We start from the raw sequence: 15,224 nt of genomic DNA, 5'->3' as shown, positions 1-15,224 counted from the left end.
GCTGTTTTTCTTTGTGTTTTTAGTGCTGATTTCAAAAATCCACTCTGGAAACACTGAAGGTGAGTGAATTTGAGTAATACATTTAATTAAAAAATAGGTGATTCTATGCTGTTACAGACCACTGACCAAATTAAACTTCTGTATTTGCCCAACACCAATATAAACTGAATAAGCATGTATGTTTTACAGTCAAGTAACTATGTTCATACAGTAAAAGCAACACATTATTTTTATTATAAATTGTTGTTGTTGTACAGAAACCCCAAAAGCCAAAGCGACCATTAAACCTGCTCAACATGTATTCAGAGGAGACACAGTCACTCTCAGATGTGACATTGATGGTGAAGGAGTCACTAGCTGGCAGTACAGCTGGTATAAAGATGGTTCAGCTAATGCTTTCAGTAAACTACAGGAACACACATTCAGGTCTGTTACTGAGTCTGACGCAGGTAAATACTCCTGTTATGGAGCAGAGAGAGGAGGATCACGCAGATCAAACATCAGTGATGAAGTTACACTGACAGTATCACGTGAGTTTGAACATCTCTTCATACAGCACCACAAGCAAGACATGCTCCTCGTCCTCCCTGACTCAGCAGTGATATCTACATTGTTACAGTGCTTATGCATAAACACTGGTTAAAACTTTTTCAATCTTTCAAAAAAGGGCATAATTCATTTAAAGGGTTAGTTCACCCAAAAATGAAAATTCTGTCATTAATTATTCATTAATTACTCACCCTCATGTAGTTCCACACTCGTAAGACCTTCGTTCATTTTCAGAACACAAATTATAATGATTTTGATGAAATTCGTTTAATAAGTCTGTTTAATAAGTTGGCCGAAATTATATTGGCGTAAATCGATGTCTGTCTGTCCCATGTATGTATTAATAGGCTTATGCATTTACTACAAAGCTCAAATAAAAAATATGAACTCCACTGCATTTTTAATAATACAGTGATATCAACAGACTTTCCATACACATGAAATAACATTGCATGAAGAAGTCTTCTGCTTGTGATCTGGCTTGAAGTTCCCTGAACAGATCTCTGCTATGGCAAAATTAATAAAATATGTCATGTTTTAATGAACACATATGCTGTCCCCCACAAAATATCTTAAAGGGGTCATATGATTATGTCATGTTTTAATGAACACATATGCTGTCCCCCACAAAATATAAAAAAAACACTATTATTTGATTGTATAATTGGATAATGGTTTAAATTAATATAATAATTGTTTAAGGTTAAGTTGGTTAGGATAATGCATTATTAAAATCTAAACAGTAAAATGTGTGAGCTTCTAATACACACATACATGCATGCAAATAAATAAAAATAATAAAATAATAATAATAATAATAATAATAATAATATTAAAAAAACAAACTACAGGTGTCATGATCCAGTCTATAAACTTCTTTTCACTCACCACCAGAGGTCACCCGTTCTTCACATGGACTTTCACACTACACTGACTGTTACACATCACCCTGGACTACATTTTCCATGCTCCATTGCTCTAATCACAAGTGCATAATTGTTTCTCTTGTTTAAAAATTAATCCATAGCAAACAAACAAACAGTCCTGAAGCAAACAAACAAACAGTGTTTCACTGACGTGATCTGGAGCTTTGCTCATTTTACCCCTTTACACCGGATGTGAGTGGTGCAATACGATAGACAACAGAACCCTTTATAATTGGCACTTCTGTATTCTGTATTACTGGATTCAGCACAGGTTGACAACAAATCTTCGACAGTATACCGATGCCCTCCTCCATTTCTGACATACAAGCATTTGCCCCACTTCTGACCTGAAAGAGAAATTGATTCGTGACATGATGCAACAGCACTCGCGTCCGAGATATAGAATCACAAGGAAGGCAATTCAAATACTATTTTTCACAAAATAAATAAAGAAAATTTCCACACTACACAGTGTCTTGAAATCTTGTAATGTCTGCATGGTTCTGTTAATGGAGCAAAGACCACGATATAATCAAAGATGAACTGATGTGATATAATTTCGAAAAAAATCTGGCCAAAACAAAGTTTTTTTGTGTGTGTGTGCTCGTTTTGGGAGTTCAAAACAGCTCGCCAAAGTGAACTTTCTGGAAAAGTTCGTTCCGGCTGTAAAACAGTACTGTAAAACTGTAAAACTGTAAAACCTTTGTGCTACCATTGGTCCATGACAATTACATCATAGTAGGTGTATGCTGAGGCTCTGCCTTCTTTCAAGCAGAACTCTTCTCTGGGTTCATTTAGGGTGCTTCTCAATATCAAAACCACTAGGAGGCAAGCCTGCAACCTTTAGCCAAAAAAGCATAACGGCTAATGCTAACGCTTCCAGTTTGCCAGTATGTGGGAAAGGAGACCAGAGGCCTTTTTTTAAAGGAAACAGCTTATAATTTAATGAATAGACAGCCTATTAGCTAATCTTCAACATGTTTTACATGAAGCAGTTCTTTTGGATTGAACTATTTTAGGGTTTACACCAAAAAAAAAAAAAGAAAAAAAGAAATGCTGTTTTATAAGAGAAGTCACTGACTTTTTGTGACAGGTGAGATACAGCATTTCTCATTCATTCCTATGGTATCCGTAAATGGTGATTGAGTGTCGCACAACTCTGACTGAAATTTAGTGACGTCAAGGCTGTACTGTGATTGCTTATTAATGCACACAATAGTAAGTAATACAGACCCTTGTACCTCTCTATATTAATGGGGTCATATGGTGATTTTTTTTAAAGATCATTATTTTGTGTATTTGGTGTAACAGAATATGTTGACATGCTTTAATGTTCAAAAAACACATTATTTTTCAAATACTGTATATTATTGTAGGTCCTCTATGCCCCACCTCTCTCAAGTGCGTCGTTTTCTACAAAGTCCTTCCGACAAGCACAGTCTGCTCTGATTGGCCAACTAACCTAGTGCATTGTGATTAGCCAAACACTGCAAGCACTCGTCGGAAATGTAATGCCCCTTTCCATATTTGCGAGCTTCATCTTTAAAAAAAATAAAGACAGTTAATAACGTCCTTAGTTTTACCATCAGTTCAGGCCAAAATGGGAGAGGGGAGTCGCGTGACAGACACAGTGATGAAGCTTGTATGTGTTTGCAGTGCACAAGCCATGGACGGTTAAGACAGCTGACTCCACTGTGATATGAGTAGGCATGGGCCGATTACCGGTTTCAAGGTATACCGTGATTTGAAAGTTTCACGGTTTCAAAACCACTAATATTTTCCATTATACCGTTCCTGCAGTATGCGCTGTTTTACATGTCTCCTCAAAGACTGAAAGAGTAGGAATCCCCCAGGCTGAGTGCAGTGTAGAGAGGAACACTGACCCCTCCTCCTCCTGTTGGTGCGAGCGAGCAGTCAGTCACGTGTGTGTAGGATGGCTGAACTTAAGGAGCTGCTCCCGGAACTTAAGGCCTGGGTACACTTCACATTCAGCGTTCCTTTCCGTCTCATGCACAGCTGTGTCCACACAGCTTTCAAAAGTATACTCAACTGCAGATGAGCATGGACGGATGAGCCCGACAAATGCGCACTACAGTTCCACGGGTGCGCGGCTGTCTGCGAGCCCTCTTGGGGTGAGTGGCTTTATGCGGGCGGTTCTTGGAAGGAAGAAGTATACTTTGGCCTTCACGCGATCGGCAATTTTTGGCCTTATTGCAACTCTCTGTTCTGGACTTGCACAAACTGTGTTGCAATGCAATAATTTTCCAAAATGTCATTTATGTGAAAATATAAGGTCTGTTAACGCCCGTTCACACAGGCCAGAGACACTGAAGACGGACGCACTGAGAAAAATACTGTAGCAGGCAGATCACTCACTGTTCATGATGAACAAACTATTGGAAGAAAATCCTCAATATTGATTTGGGGGTTTATATGACTGTGTTTCTGAGGGGAGCTGACTGTCTTCTGAAAAGTTTATGTGGTATTTTCTTTTCATCTCATCTCTGTATAGTTAATATTAAAGGGATAGTTCACCCAAAAATGAAAATCCTCAATTTCCAAGATGTAAGGTGACATTGTTTCTTCTTAGAACACAAATTATGATTTTTAACTTCAGCCCAGTCGTACAATGCATGGTTATGGATAACAGAATCTATGAGAGTAAAAAAAAAAACATGCGCAGACAAATCCAAATTAACCCTGTGGCTCACGACTTACATGATGTGTAAAGAACACATCAGTCTGTGCAAGAAACTGAACAGTATTGATATTTATAACTATCATATATATATATGCTAATATATATATATATATATATAAATATATGTTATGATTTTTAACTTCAGCCGTTGCTGAATATATATATTATAAATATTATGATTTTTAACTTCAGCCGTTGCGCTTGAGGCAACTTTTTCTTCTTCTTTCTTGCTTTATGGCAGATCACAGACCTCTTCTGAGCGCATCCTCTCCTTTTTTATTGAGTTGACGACTGGTATTTCTAATTGAGATTGTACATAGAGTGTCAATGGTCTATTTGAGAGATAGGTATTCCTTGCGTTCTTCCCTCGCATCCTGAAGAGGTGGAACTAAGATGCAAGGAAAGGAAACGGGGAGGCACAAATAAGAATTGAGAAGCACCCTTCATCTGTTGAGTCCTTGGAGGTGAGATGTCCGCAGGGAAAAACATGAACGCATTAGTAGCAAATTAAGTTGTGCTTCTGATTAAATGAGATACTGAAACTGTTTTTCGTGTTAAATACTTATGATTGCTTTTAAGCAATATATTGAATAAAGTGCCATGTTCGAGCCGTGATGTGACTTTATGGCAGTGCCAATTTATATACATACATATGCCAATATTATATATATATATATATATATACATATATATATATATATATATATATACACATATATGATCTACACTGATCTACAGTATATCATATATAAACACATACAATTTTTATTTTTATTTTTTAACATAATTAAGAACACCAATTAACGTAACATAGACAGTATGTAGACATAATTAGTTTTATTAGGTCTTGCATCTGAATAAATGTTTTGAGATTATCAGAATGTTTATTTGAAGCTTCAGTTTTTGCTTTATGATTGGTCAAACTTGAACACACACACACACATATACATATATATATATATATATATATATATATGTTTAGCATTTAGAGAGAGAAAAGCCGTATCTGTGTATATTACAAAAAGATTGATGAAACATCATGATAGGTTTAAAGCTAAATTTTATGTTCATGTTTTGAACAGCACACACCGCAGCATATGTGAGTTAATGTTACTAACCTTTGTGGATTCATTCTAAGATGTGATATGATGTAAGACTTGATGTTGTGATTCTGGTATCTTTAATTGTTTTTCCACCTTCACTGCATCTAGCTGATCTTCATGAAGTTCCTGATTCTGACACACTAATATAACCAAATGTGAGAACATATATGCGTGGCTCAGATATAATAAAATCATAAGTACATTCAAAGTTCTTTCTTTATGATATCAGTAGTTAAGGATAAAACACTGAAGGTGTCTTTAAAATATTCACGAGTCCTTCATGTCAAGTTGAGCTGAGTCTGAATTAATTTTAGGTTGAGTCTGGAGTCGACTCTGAAGTCTATTAAAATGCCACTCGACTGCCCATTTCTGCATGCTGCAAGTTCTACACACACTTGTGGTCTTCATTCTGAATTGTTGGATTGGATAAAGTAAATGAGTTATGTAATTTTTGATTTGCTCACTTGAAAACTTGGGACTGCAAGTGTGAGTATTTGGACAAGGGGACTAACTCGAGTGCCCATCTCTGCCATTGGGTAATAAAAAATTCTACACACACTTGTGGTCTTGATGCCCACTTGAACACTTGGACCAAACTCAGGAAATATGTCATGTGAGCAGACAAGTCAAGTGCTAAGACCACAAGTGTGGTTATTTGGACAAGCCCATACTCTGTGGTCATGTACTAACACTTTGGAGACCAAACTGCCAACAGATATCCAAATGACATATTATACAATGATTCAAAAAGCAGTGATAAAATAACAGTACTCAATGAACTATAATAACATTGCCTGTTATGGGAAGTAAATGTGTAATTTCAAAATAAATTTCTTATTAATTTTATGTATTTTAAGTTTTTTTTTTTTTTTGCGTTTTATTTTTTTAGAGTTAGATTTGTTTGTTTTGAATTAAATTTTTATTTTTGAAAATTATTATTATGAAATATGTTCATATCTCTGAAGTATTGAGATTGAAGAAAATTATTTCAGTTTCTATGTCGATCATCAGTCATTGTAAAACATGTTAACTCTTTTTACTTGTCCTCTCAGTTTTCACAACCATTAGCCATTTGCAGCCTTGTTAAGCAGTCAGTGAGAAGCTGCTGCATTTTATGATGCAGAAGTCATGATACATTTCTGTAGCACTTTCTCCTAATGAAATAAAAGGTTGTATTCCAAAATCAACTAACTAATGCAGTAAAAACAGCACATTTTTTTCACTGTGAATTGTTGTCATTTTACAGAAAGAGCAATACCCAAAGTGAGCATTAAACCTGATCTACATGTATTCAGAGGAGAGACAGTCACTCTCAGATGTGACATTGATGGTGAAGGAGTCACTAGCTGGCAGTACAGCTGGTATAAAGATGGTTCATTCTACACTTACAGTGAACTACAGGAACACACATTCAGTCCTGTTACTGAGTCTGATGCAGGTAAATACTTCTGTTATGGAGCAGAGAGTGAAGGATCACGCAGCTCAAACATGAGTGATGAAGTCACACTGACAGTATCAGGTGAGTTTGATCATCTCTCCAGTCACACACAAACACATGTTGGTAATGGTGGTTTACGGGGACTCTCCATAGACGTAATGGTTTTTATAGTGTTCAAACTGTATTTTGTATCGACCTACCCCAACCCTACACCTAAACCTACCCCTCACAGAAAACTTTGTGCATTTTTAGATAAAAAAAAAAAAGAAATTAAAATAAATAAATAAATAACACCATTTAGTATGCCTTTTAAATTACAGGGACACAGACAGTGTCCTCATAAACCACCTTCACATTGTAATACCTATGTCATGCCCATGTCATTATACAAATTTGTGTCTCATAAACCAACCTAAACCAGTGCATGTTTACATGTGGTTAATGAGTGATTTCTCTATTTCAGGTACAGCCCCAGCAGTTTTAAGTGTTTCTTCACAGAAGTGGTTGACTGAAGGAGATCCAGTGTCTCTGATCTGTGAGGTTTACAGCTCCTCTACAGGCTGGACATTCAGCTGGTACACTCTAACTGTTTCATCAGGTATAGGTTATAATGTGCTTCATTTGATAACTTAATAATTAACTGGTTTTATTCAAGTAAAAAACTGCTTAAAGGGAAAGTTCACCCCAAAATGAAAATTAAGTCATCTTTTACACACCCTGGTATTATTCTAATGCCATATGCCTTTCTTTCTTTTTCGGACTGACAAAAGGAGATTTAAAAAAAAAAAAAGTCCTGCACATGCTTGTCCATAAAATGACAGTGGGTAATGATCAGCATCAAGCTTTTGAAAAAAGTCGCAAATGAATGATCCCATGCATCACATGCTTTAGCCTATATTTCAGGTGTTCTGGGGGTACACAATATAGTTGGGTGAAAAACAAACTGAAAATTTTATGTATAACTGTTTAACGAAAATCCTTACCTTGAAGCATCTCTTTTCTGGCATGTTTTAGTCCCGATTAAAAAGCAAAAATATATACTTGCAAACAAACATGTTAATAAAAACAAAATACTGTTTTGACTTCCTTTCTTTTCTGTGACAATCAAGTAGACACAGGAAGCTGCTTTGTGTAAAGGGGTAACCATGGTAACCGCTGTATTTCTGCTATTCCATTCACACCACCTCCTGTCAGAGAATGAACTTGCATTTTTATTTAGCCCATCTGCTGATTTTGTTCAGACCACTGTGACCGAATTTTTATGCGGCAAATACGCAGTGCTGTCAAATTTAATTGGATGCTAATATGATTATATATATAATAATATATCTAATATAATAGTCTCTTGTCCTCACCACGGCTCCATTTATTGTATCAAAATACAATAAAACAACATTGTGAATTAATATTTAAATTCAAAATTATATTTTTAAATGTAATTTAATTTTCAACAGCATTACTCCAGTCTTCAGTGTCACATGATCCTTCAGAAATCATTGTTATTTGCTGATTTAGGTTATTTGTTTAGATATAAGTTTGCGCAACGCTGAAATTATATTTACCTTTTTTTAAATATTCCATTAAATCTGGTGAGATACAAAAAGCATTAACTAAAATTCTCAGTCCTGGAAACTCATGAATATTCATGTATGCTCTGCCCACTGAAACCGCAAATCTCAGAAATCAAAAATCTCGTATCACCGGGGAAAAATGGGAATGTTAACAGGTATGCACGTGAACCAATCATATCTTCCTCTTTTACTAGTTAGCACGAAATAAACATGAACATAAGAAGGTATCTTGTTTCAACCGCGGAAAGACATCAGTACACACCACTTTCAAGATCAAGTTCACAGACATTTATATACTCTACTATCTTGTTTGTTTGTTGGGCAAAATGGCAGATTCAGCGTTATGATTATTCGGATCACCTGTCAATCAAACTCCCTGCGAAGGGTCAGTTGCTGTGTCTGACTGATCTGAATGCTCAAACAAACAGATAAATGTTTTGCTAGTCCCAACGTTCATCCTACAAATTACTTAAATTCATCTCTGTATATTAGGCTGAGCTAGCATTAACATGTAAAAGAATTATATTTACTTTAAATGTCAGATTACCTAGAAATACATCTTTACAGTGACAATTGCACATTCTCACTTTACAGACAGCAGTGATCAATATGCTCTGCTCTCAGACAGCAGCAGAGGAGCTGGAGGAAACTACATTGTTAGTTCTGCTGCTTTAAAACACACAGGAGTTTATGTGTGCAGAGCAGAGAGAGGAAACCCAGCATATAAGACAGCCTTCAGCAACACACAACCCACTATGGGTCACCGGTGAGTATTTTTCATTTTTGAATGCTCAAATTTAAAACATTTGTAAATTGTAGCTGTTATTTCCTTCTCAGGTGTTTCTCCTCCAGTCTCTCTGATCATCAGTCCCAACAGAACTCAACACTTCACATCTGTCTCTCTCTCTCTGAGCTGTGAGGACCAGAGTAACTCTGATAGATGGAGAGTGAGAAGATACACAGACCATCGGGGGCTGGAAGATTGTTCATCATCAGTGTGGGGATCACAAACAGGATCTACATGTAAAATCAGCTCTACTGTCCCATCAAACACTGGAGTGTACTGCTGTCAGTCTGAATCTGGAGAGAGCTATCATCCTGTTAATATCACTGTACACAGTGAGTATATAGTTCTGTATTTATTCATTTGACAGGCAGTTACAGTCAGTGCATAAAGCTGGTTGGTGCAGGAAGCAGGGGTCTTCATCCTTTTAGAGGCCAAGGACACCAGATGATATTTGTATTTTGTAGTTTTTTTTTTTTTTTTTAGCATAAATAGTGTGATTAGTGTGTTCACACTGAAAATTATGTCAAATACCCTGATGATGCACTTCCACAAAACTAAGTGTGGGAATGTTCCTAACTTTATGTACTCTAATTACTTTAATTACTTACTGGAGGGGGCGTGGCTTTCAGATTCTGATGTTGGATGACAAGATAACCTTATATAATTCATACACTAGACGGCTGAGTACATATATTTGCGGTATAATATTAGATATGTATTCTTAACTGGGATCTATACTCTTAAAAATATTTTTTTTTTTTATTGGCATCAATGCTTCCAAGGGGAACCTTTCCATTGCACAAATGTTTCTTTATCGTGAATTCTTTATTCTTTATAGTGGCACATTAGATTATTAAAATGTTCTTTACACTAAGAAAATTAAGTCTATGGGAACCCAAAATTGTTCTTCTGTGGCTTCACTGCGAAAACATCTTTTTGGTACCTTTATTTTTAAGTGTGTATAAAGTAATTAGATAATTGTTTAGTTCTTAAGTCACCAAGCAAACAAGAGGTGGCTGTGGCAAGAAATAAAAAACATTTTGGTGTTAGATACAGAAGAAAAAATGGGGTTGTTGGGGTTATATAATGTCATTCAGGGATGATTTCTTCATTAGGGAGATAGGGTGACGTATCATCAAAGTGTGAAAGGGAGAGATTTTTTTCCATCACATTCAACCACAGTGTTACGCTAGCTGTCACCGTTCTATACTGTTTGTTCTGCCTAGGGATATATAGTCCAATCAGCATCAAATCACAATATGTGGAGTACCGCCCCTTTTGGGGTGCTTTCTCTCTGGCTGATAATCACCCGGACTGTTCTCGTAGACTTCAATACAAAGATTATTTTTTTTTTTTTTTTAGAACTTCAGGGACTGCAGTGCAATCTCTGTGTGTTCTGGGAGGGCTTTCGTCATCATACGTAACCTTAACTTGTGCAATGATTGATAGGAACAAACATACCTCTATTAATTATCTTTAAACTGAATTCAGGACTTGTATGGCCTGAATAAAGCAAACCAGTATCTTACCAGTAACATTTTGATGGATGACAATTGTAATGGAGGTAAAGACAATTACAGTGACATACAGAAGTCGTTCATTATTAGACACGTGAGTCCATTATTATTAGTGTGCAAATAAACAAACCGTGTATGGGCGCTCCCTGACAGCTTTTTACACAAGCACAGTTCAGAATGATTGCATATCTGGCAAGTATTTTATAATGGGCACCAGGGATGTCATGCGGTGTCATTGTCATTGATTAGATGAATGCAGCACACAATCTGTTTACATACAGCATTGTGCATCCTCATATATTGCCGACTGTACTATGTCGTTTTTCCTGAATGGACTTTTCAGGCTATAAAAGTAAGAATGAAACAGTCTTTTCTTCACAATTGATATGTTTTCCATCACCAGTTGACATTTTCTTTGACAGTTTATACTTGTACAGTTAGGTGGTGTTTCTGTGACTGTGACCAAAGCATGTGGATGAGGCACACAATGTTTGTTGCTAGGCATTTAACCGTAATATTTTAACATGGCATAATTTTACACTGTACAACTTTGGAACATTTTTGCTTTAAAAAGCTAGAGATCCAAGCAGTGGAATGTCAATTTAATCATAACAGTGAAAGCTATACAATGCAGTCAACATTTACAAAAAGTTTGTGTTTCCTCTGTTCTGTAGTTGGTGTGATTCTGGAGAGTCCTGTTCATCCCGTGACTGAAGGAGATACTCTGACGGTGCACTGCTTATATCCATATACAAGCCCACCAAATCTCAGAGCTGATTTCTATAAAGATGGATCACTCATCCAGAATCAAACTACAGAGATGATCATCTCTACTGTCTCAAAGTCACATGAGGGTTTCTACTACTGCAAACACTCAGAGAGAGGAGAGTCACCCAAGAGCTGGATCTCAGTCAGAAGTGAGAGTCAATAGAAACTGTGAGCTGGTTTATTTCTTCTTATGCTCTCGTTCAGATACAGTACATGATAAAGTGCTTGTGTGTGTCTGTTTTTCAGTGTCTCATTCAGAATCTCAGATCTCTGTCCTGCACACACTCAGTTCTGTACTGGCAGTTTGTCCATATCTGCTAGTGACAGTCGTGCTGATTTTCAAATGCTGCAGGATGAGAGGTAAAAGGTCTGATTCATTTGAAGCCACTGTAATCATATTTTATTGACAAACAGCTACCTCTTGTGTATTTTTCTCTCTGACAAAGAAATTGTTATCTGTCTTTCTAGTCAAATTTGCTGTGATATAGTTAAAAGATGATTGTAGCAATAAACAGAAAAAACAAGTGAATGATGAAATGATTGTGTGTGTGTGTGTGTGTGTGTGTGTGTGTGTGTGTGTGTGTTTAACAGTTCCATCTGTTGAAGAGGAATAAACTTCTATTTGACATTCTGTTGTGATGGTGAGAAATGTCAGCTTCATCCGGAATCTTTCTTCATTTCTGATTATCTATTCTCAAGTTGTCCACTGCCAGTTCTTTTGAGAGTGACAACTGCATTTAAATGCAAGAATGAATCCCATTAGTTTTGTTCTCACTGTGCAAGCAATACAGAAGTCAATCCAATTCTAACCATTTGCTGTTTCTGTGTTTGCCTGCTTCGCATTATAAGCACATGAGCACAACACCCTAATTTGTAAGCATGCATGTATATTCCTTATTTTAGCATAAGATTCCTGATTTGTATCACTGCAATGCTCTGTAGGTTTTATTATTATTCTGAAACAGATGCTTTGTTAAATTCTTATGTGACTGTGTAACTTGAACAGTAAAAGAAAATGAACAACAGCCTATTACAATGTATCAGGTTTTACATGCCAATCTCTAAATATTTGTTGATAAGTTTGTTATTTCCACAGCCAATGAATTCACATGCTTATTTTTACACATCCTGTTGTTTTTTTTGTTGTTAAGTTATTTTTATTTAATGTCTATGAATTTTCTGTGTGAATTGGCATAATACATATTTACCTGACTGATAATAAATTGTTATATCTGATTTATTCTGATCTCTTCTGAAATCATGCTGCGTTCAGGACAGATCATACGGAAGCATTAATGGATGAATCATGTGGAACACTATAAGGGACTTCCGATTTCTGACTGTCACTGGCTTAACATGGTGTAGCTCTCGGGGTTATAAAAAATAACTCTTTTTGTTATGAGCATGCACGGGGCAGCTCACTTAAAGATATTATAACCACTGTGCATCCTCTGAGTAAGTTCGGAACTGACGAGTTTGTGTCCGTGGGTTTACTAAATGTGTATTTCCTGTGCAGTACCTGGTCCCTAATGAACGAATAATTGAAAGTATGGGATTTCCAGAATACTCAAATATCTAAATTATTAAACAATCGATATCTGTTATCAGCTTTTGATAGAAATATTGCCCAAATTTAATGATCACGTGAAATTGGAGTCAGATTGAACATGGAGCTAGACTAAAATTCAACCTAAATCCTGATAAATTCAGAAGCGCAAGTAAAAGACCGAAAACACACTAAACCTTCGACCAGGCCACTGGATTCTGCTTTTTGGGCTGGTGGGTGAATTCTTATAATACTATTGTTCACATGGTGAGAACTGCTGGCTATGGTGACATTGTGTGGTTTTAAATGTTTTACATCAGGACCAAGTTTATGAAACAGAAGCTTATTTTTATTACATAAATATATACCCAGGAAAGTTATTTTTACCCAGAAGACAAAAACTTTCATCAAAAACTAAGTAAAATAGTCTAATATATTAAATGTCAAGCTATATTTACGGATGCTTAATCAAACATCAACTTCCCTAAAACAAGAAGATACCCTACCTAGGCTATGCTAATTAACTAGTCAGCCAGGCCCCTCCACCCCACCCCAGGTTTAATTTGTACCCCTCCACCCCTGAAATGTGATCATTTTAACCCTTTGACACGCCACGCTTTTGCTGGCACTGAGCCAGAGAAAGACACGCTGAGTGCTTTTCATATAACACAACTGTTCAGTGTTTCAACTGCTTTAAGTCTATTTTAGGTTTCAGACATTTAAATAGACTTTTCAATTAAATACTAGCAAAACCATGTATTTAGTGGAGATACAGTCACTCTCAGATGTGACATTGATGGTGAAGGAGTCACTAGCTGGCAGTACATCTGGTATAAAGACGGTTCAGCTAATGTTTTCAGTGAACTACAGGAACACACATTCAGTCCTGTTACTGAGTCTGACGCAGGTAAATACTTCTGTTATGGAGCAGAGAGAGGAGGATCACGGACATCAAACATCAGTGATGAAGTTACACTGACAGTATCAGGTGAGTTTGATCATCTCTTCATACACACACACACACACACACACACACACACACACACACACACACACACACACACACTGGTATTTTTATCATTGTGCGGAGTCTGGAAATCTCCATAAGCTTAATGTTTTTGTTGGACAAACTGTACCTTCTATCCCTTACCTGAAACCTACCCCTCACACAAAACTACAGGTATTTTGAGATTTTCAAAACACTTCATTTTGTATGATTTATAATCTTTTTTCCTCATGGGGACAAAAATAATAAATAAACATACAAATAAATAAATAAATAAAAATAAAAATGTCTCCGCAAGATCAAAGTTTACTGGTAATATTATACTTGTGGGGTCCTCATAACATAGGGAATACCAGTACACACACACCTTACATGTTATTAATTGAGTAATTTTCCTATTCAGATAAAGCCCAGACAGTTTTAAGTGTTTCTCCACAGAAGTGGTTGACTGAAGGAGATTCAGTGACTTTAATCTGTGAGGTTTATGGTTCCACTTCATGCTGGATACAGCCGGTACACTGAAATGGTTTCACAAGTTTCTGCTTCTGTTCTTTGTTCTTTATTAAATGCATTCATATACATTTATACATACATAATAACAGAAAAATCCAAACCTGTCATGACTTCAGTCTGATCAGCAGGTTGTTGTTGTGTTTTGACAGTTCACCATGTGCTCGTTGTCTTCGTGGTTCCCTCCCCATTGTTATCTTAATTACTACTTCAGCTGCCGTCACACCTGTGACTTAATTCCTTAATTCTCCCTCTTTTTAAGTTCCCCTCGTGTGTAGTCTTGTGTCCGACCATTGTGGTGTTAATGTACTACACTTTGTGACCAACATCTAGTCTTGTCCTGCCGTGTTTTCTTAGGCTCCTGATGCAGTCTTGTGTTTTCAGTTTGTCTTCTCTTCTGCTTGTGCTCAGCCTCTTGTTTCACCAGGCTTCTGTTCCCTAGTTCCTGCCCTGATATTACCAGAATACCCGGCGCCCTCTACAAGGATGTCTCTGCTCTGACGTTGTGGCAGTACCGACGCTTGGACTCTGTGGGCTTCTCTCTCTACCCTGACGTTGCGTTGGCACTGACGCTGGGACTGTGCGCTGGTCTTCATTATCTACTCTGCCTAGTGGAGGGGCTGTAGGCTTGTGTTGACTATTCCCCTCATCTTTCCTCTAATTTTCGCCACAGCCGAGTGGTGTTTGAGATTTAAATAAATTTGAGTTTAACCTGCAAATTGAATCCGTGTGTTTCCCTGACAAAACCATAATGCATTAATATATTTATATTAAATGACTTCATAACTTCAAAAATATTACA

At 36.7% G+C, this 15,224-nt stretch overlaps 1 long non-coding RNA gene across 1 annotated transcript; it reads left to right on the top strand.

Moving 5' to 3' along the window:
* The first annotated feature begins 11,283 nt into the window (after positions 1-11,283).
* LOC109108384 lies at positions 11,284-12,286 on the top strand. Its single transcript, XR_006153512.1, has 3 exons — positions 11,284-11,509; positions 11,607-11,720; positions 11,952-12,286. It is a non-coding gene; the product is annotated as an uncharacterized LOC109108384 (long non-coding RNA).
* The last annotated feature ends 2,938 nt before the right edge of the window (positions 12,287-15,224 follow it).

Source organism: Cyprinus carpio, chromosome A3 (genome assembly GCF_018340385.1).
Source record: "Cyprinus carpio isolate SPL01 chromosome A3, ASM1834038v1, whole genome shotgun sequence".
NCBI lineage: Eukaryota > Metazoa > Chordata > Actinopteri > Cypriniformes > Cyprinidae > Cyprinus > Cyprinus carpio.
This window is presented reverse-complemented; position numbering and strand designations above follow the sequence as displayed.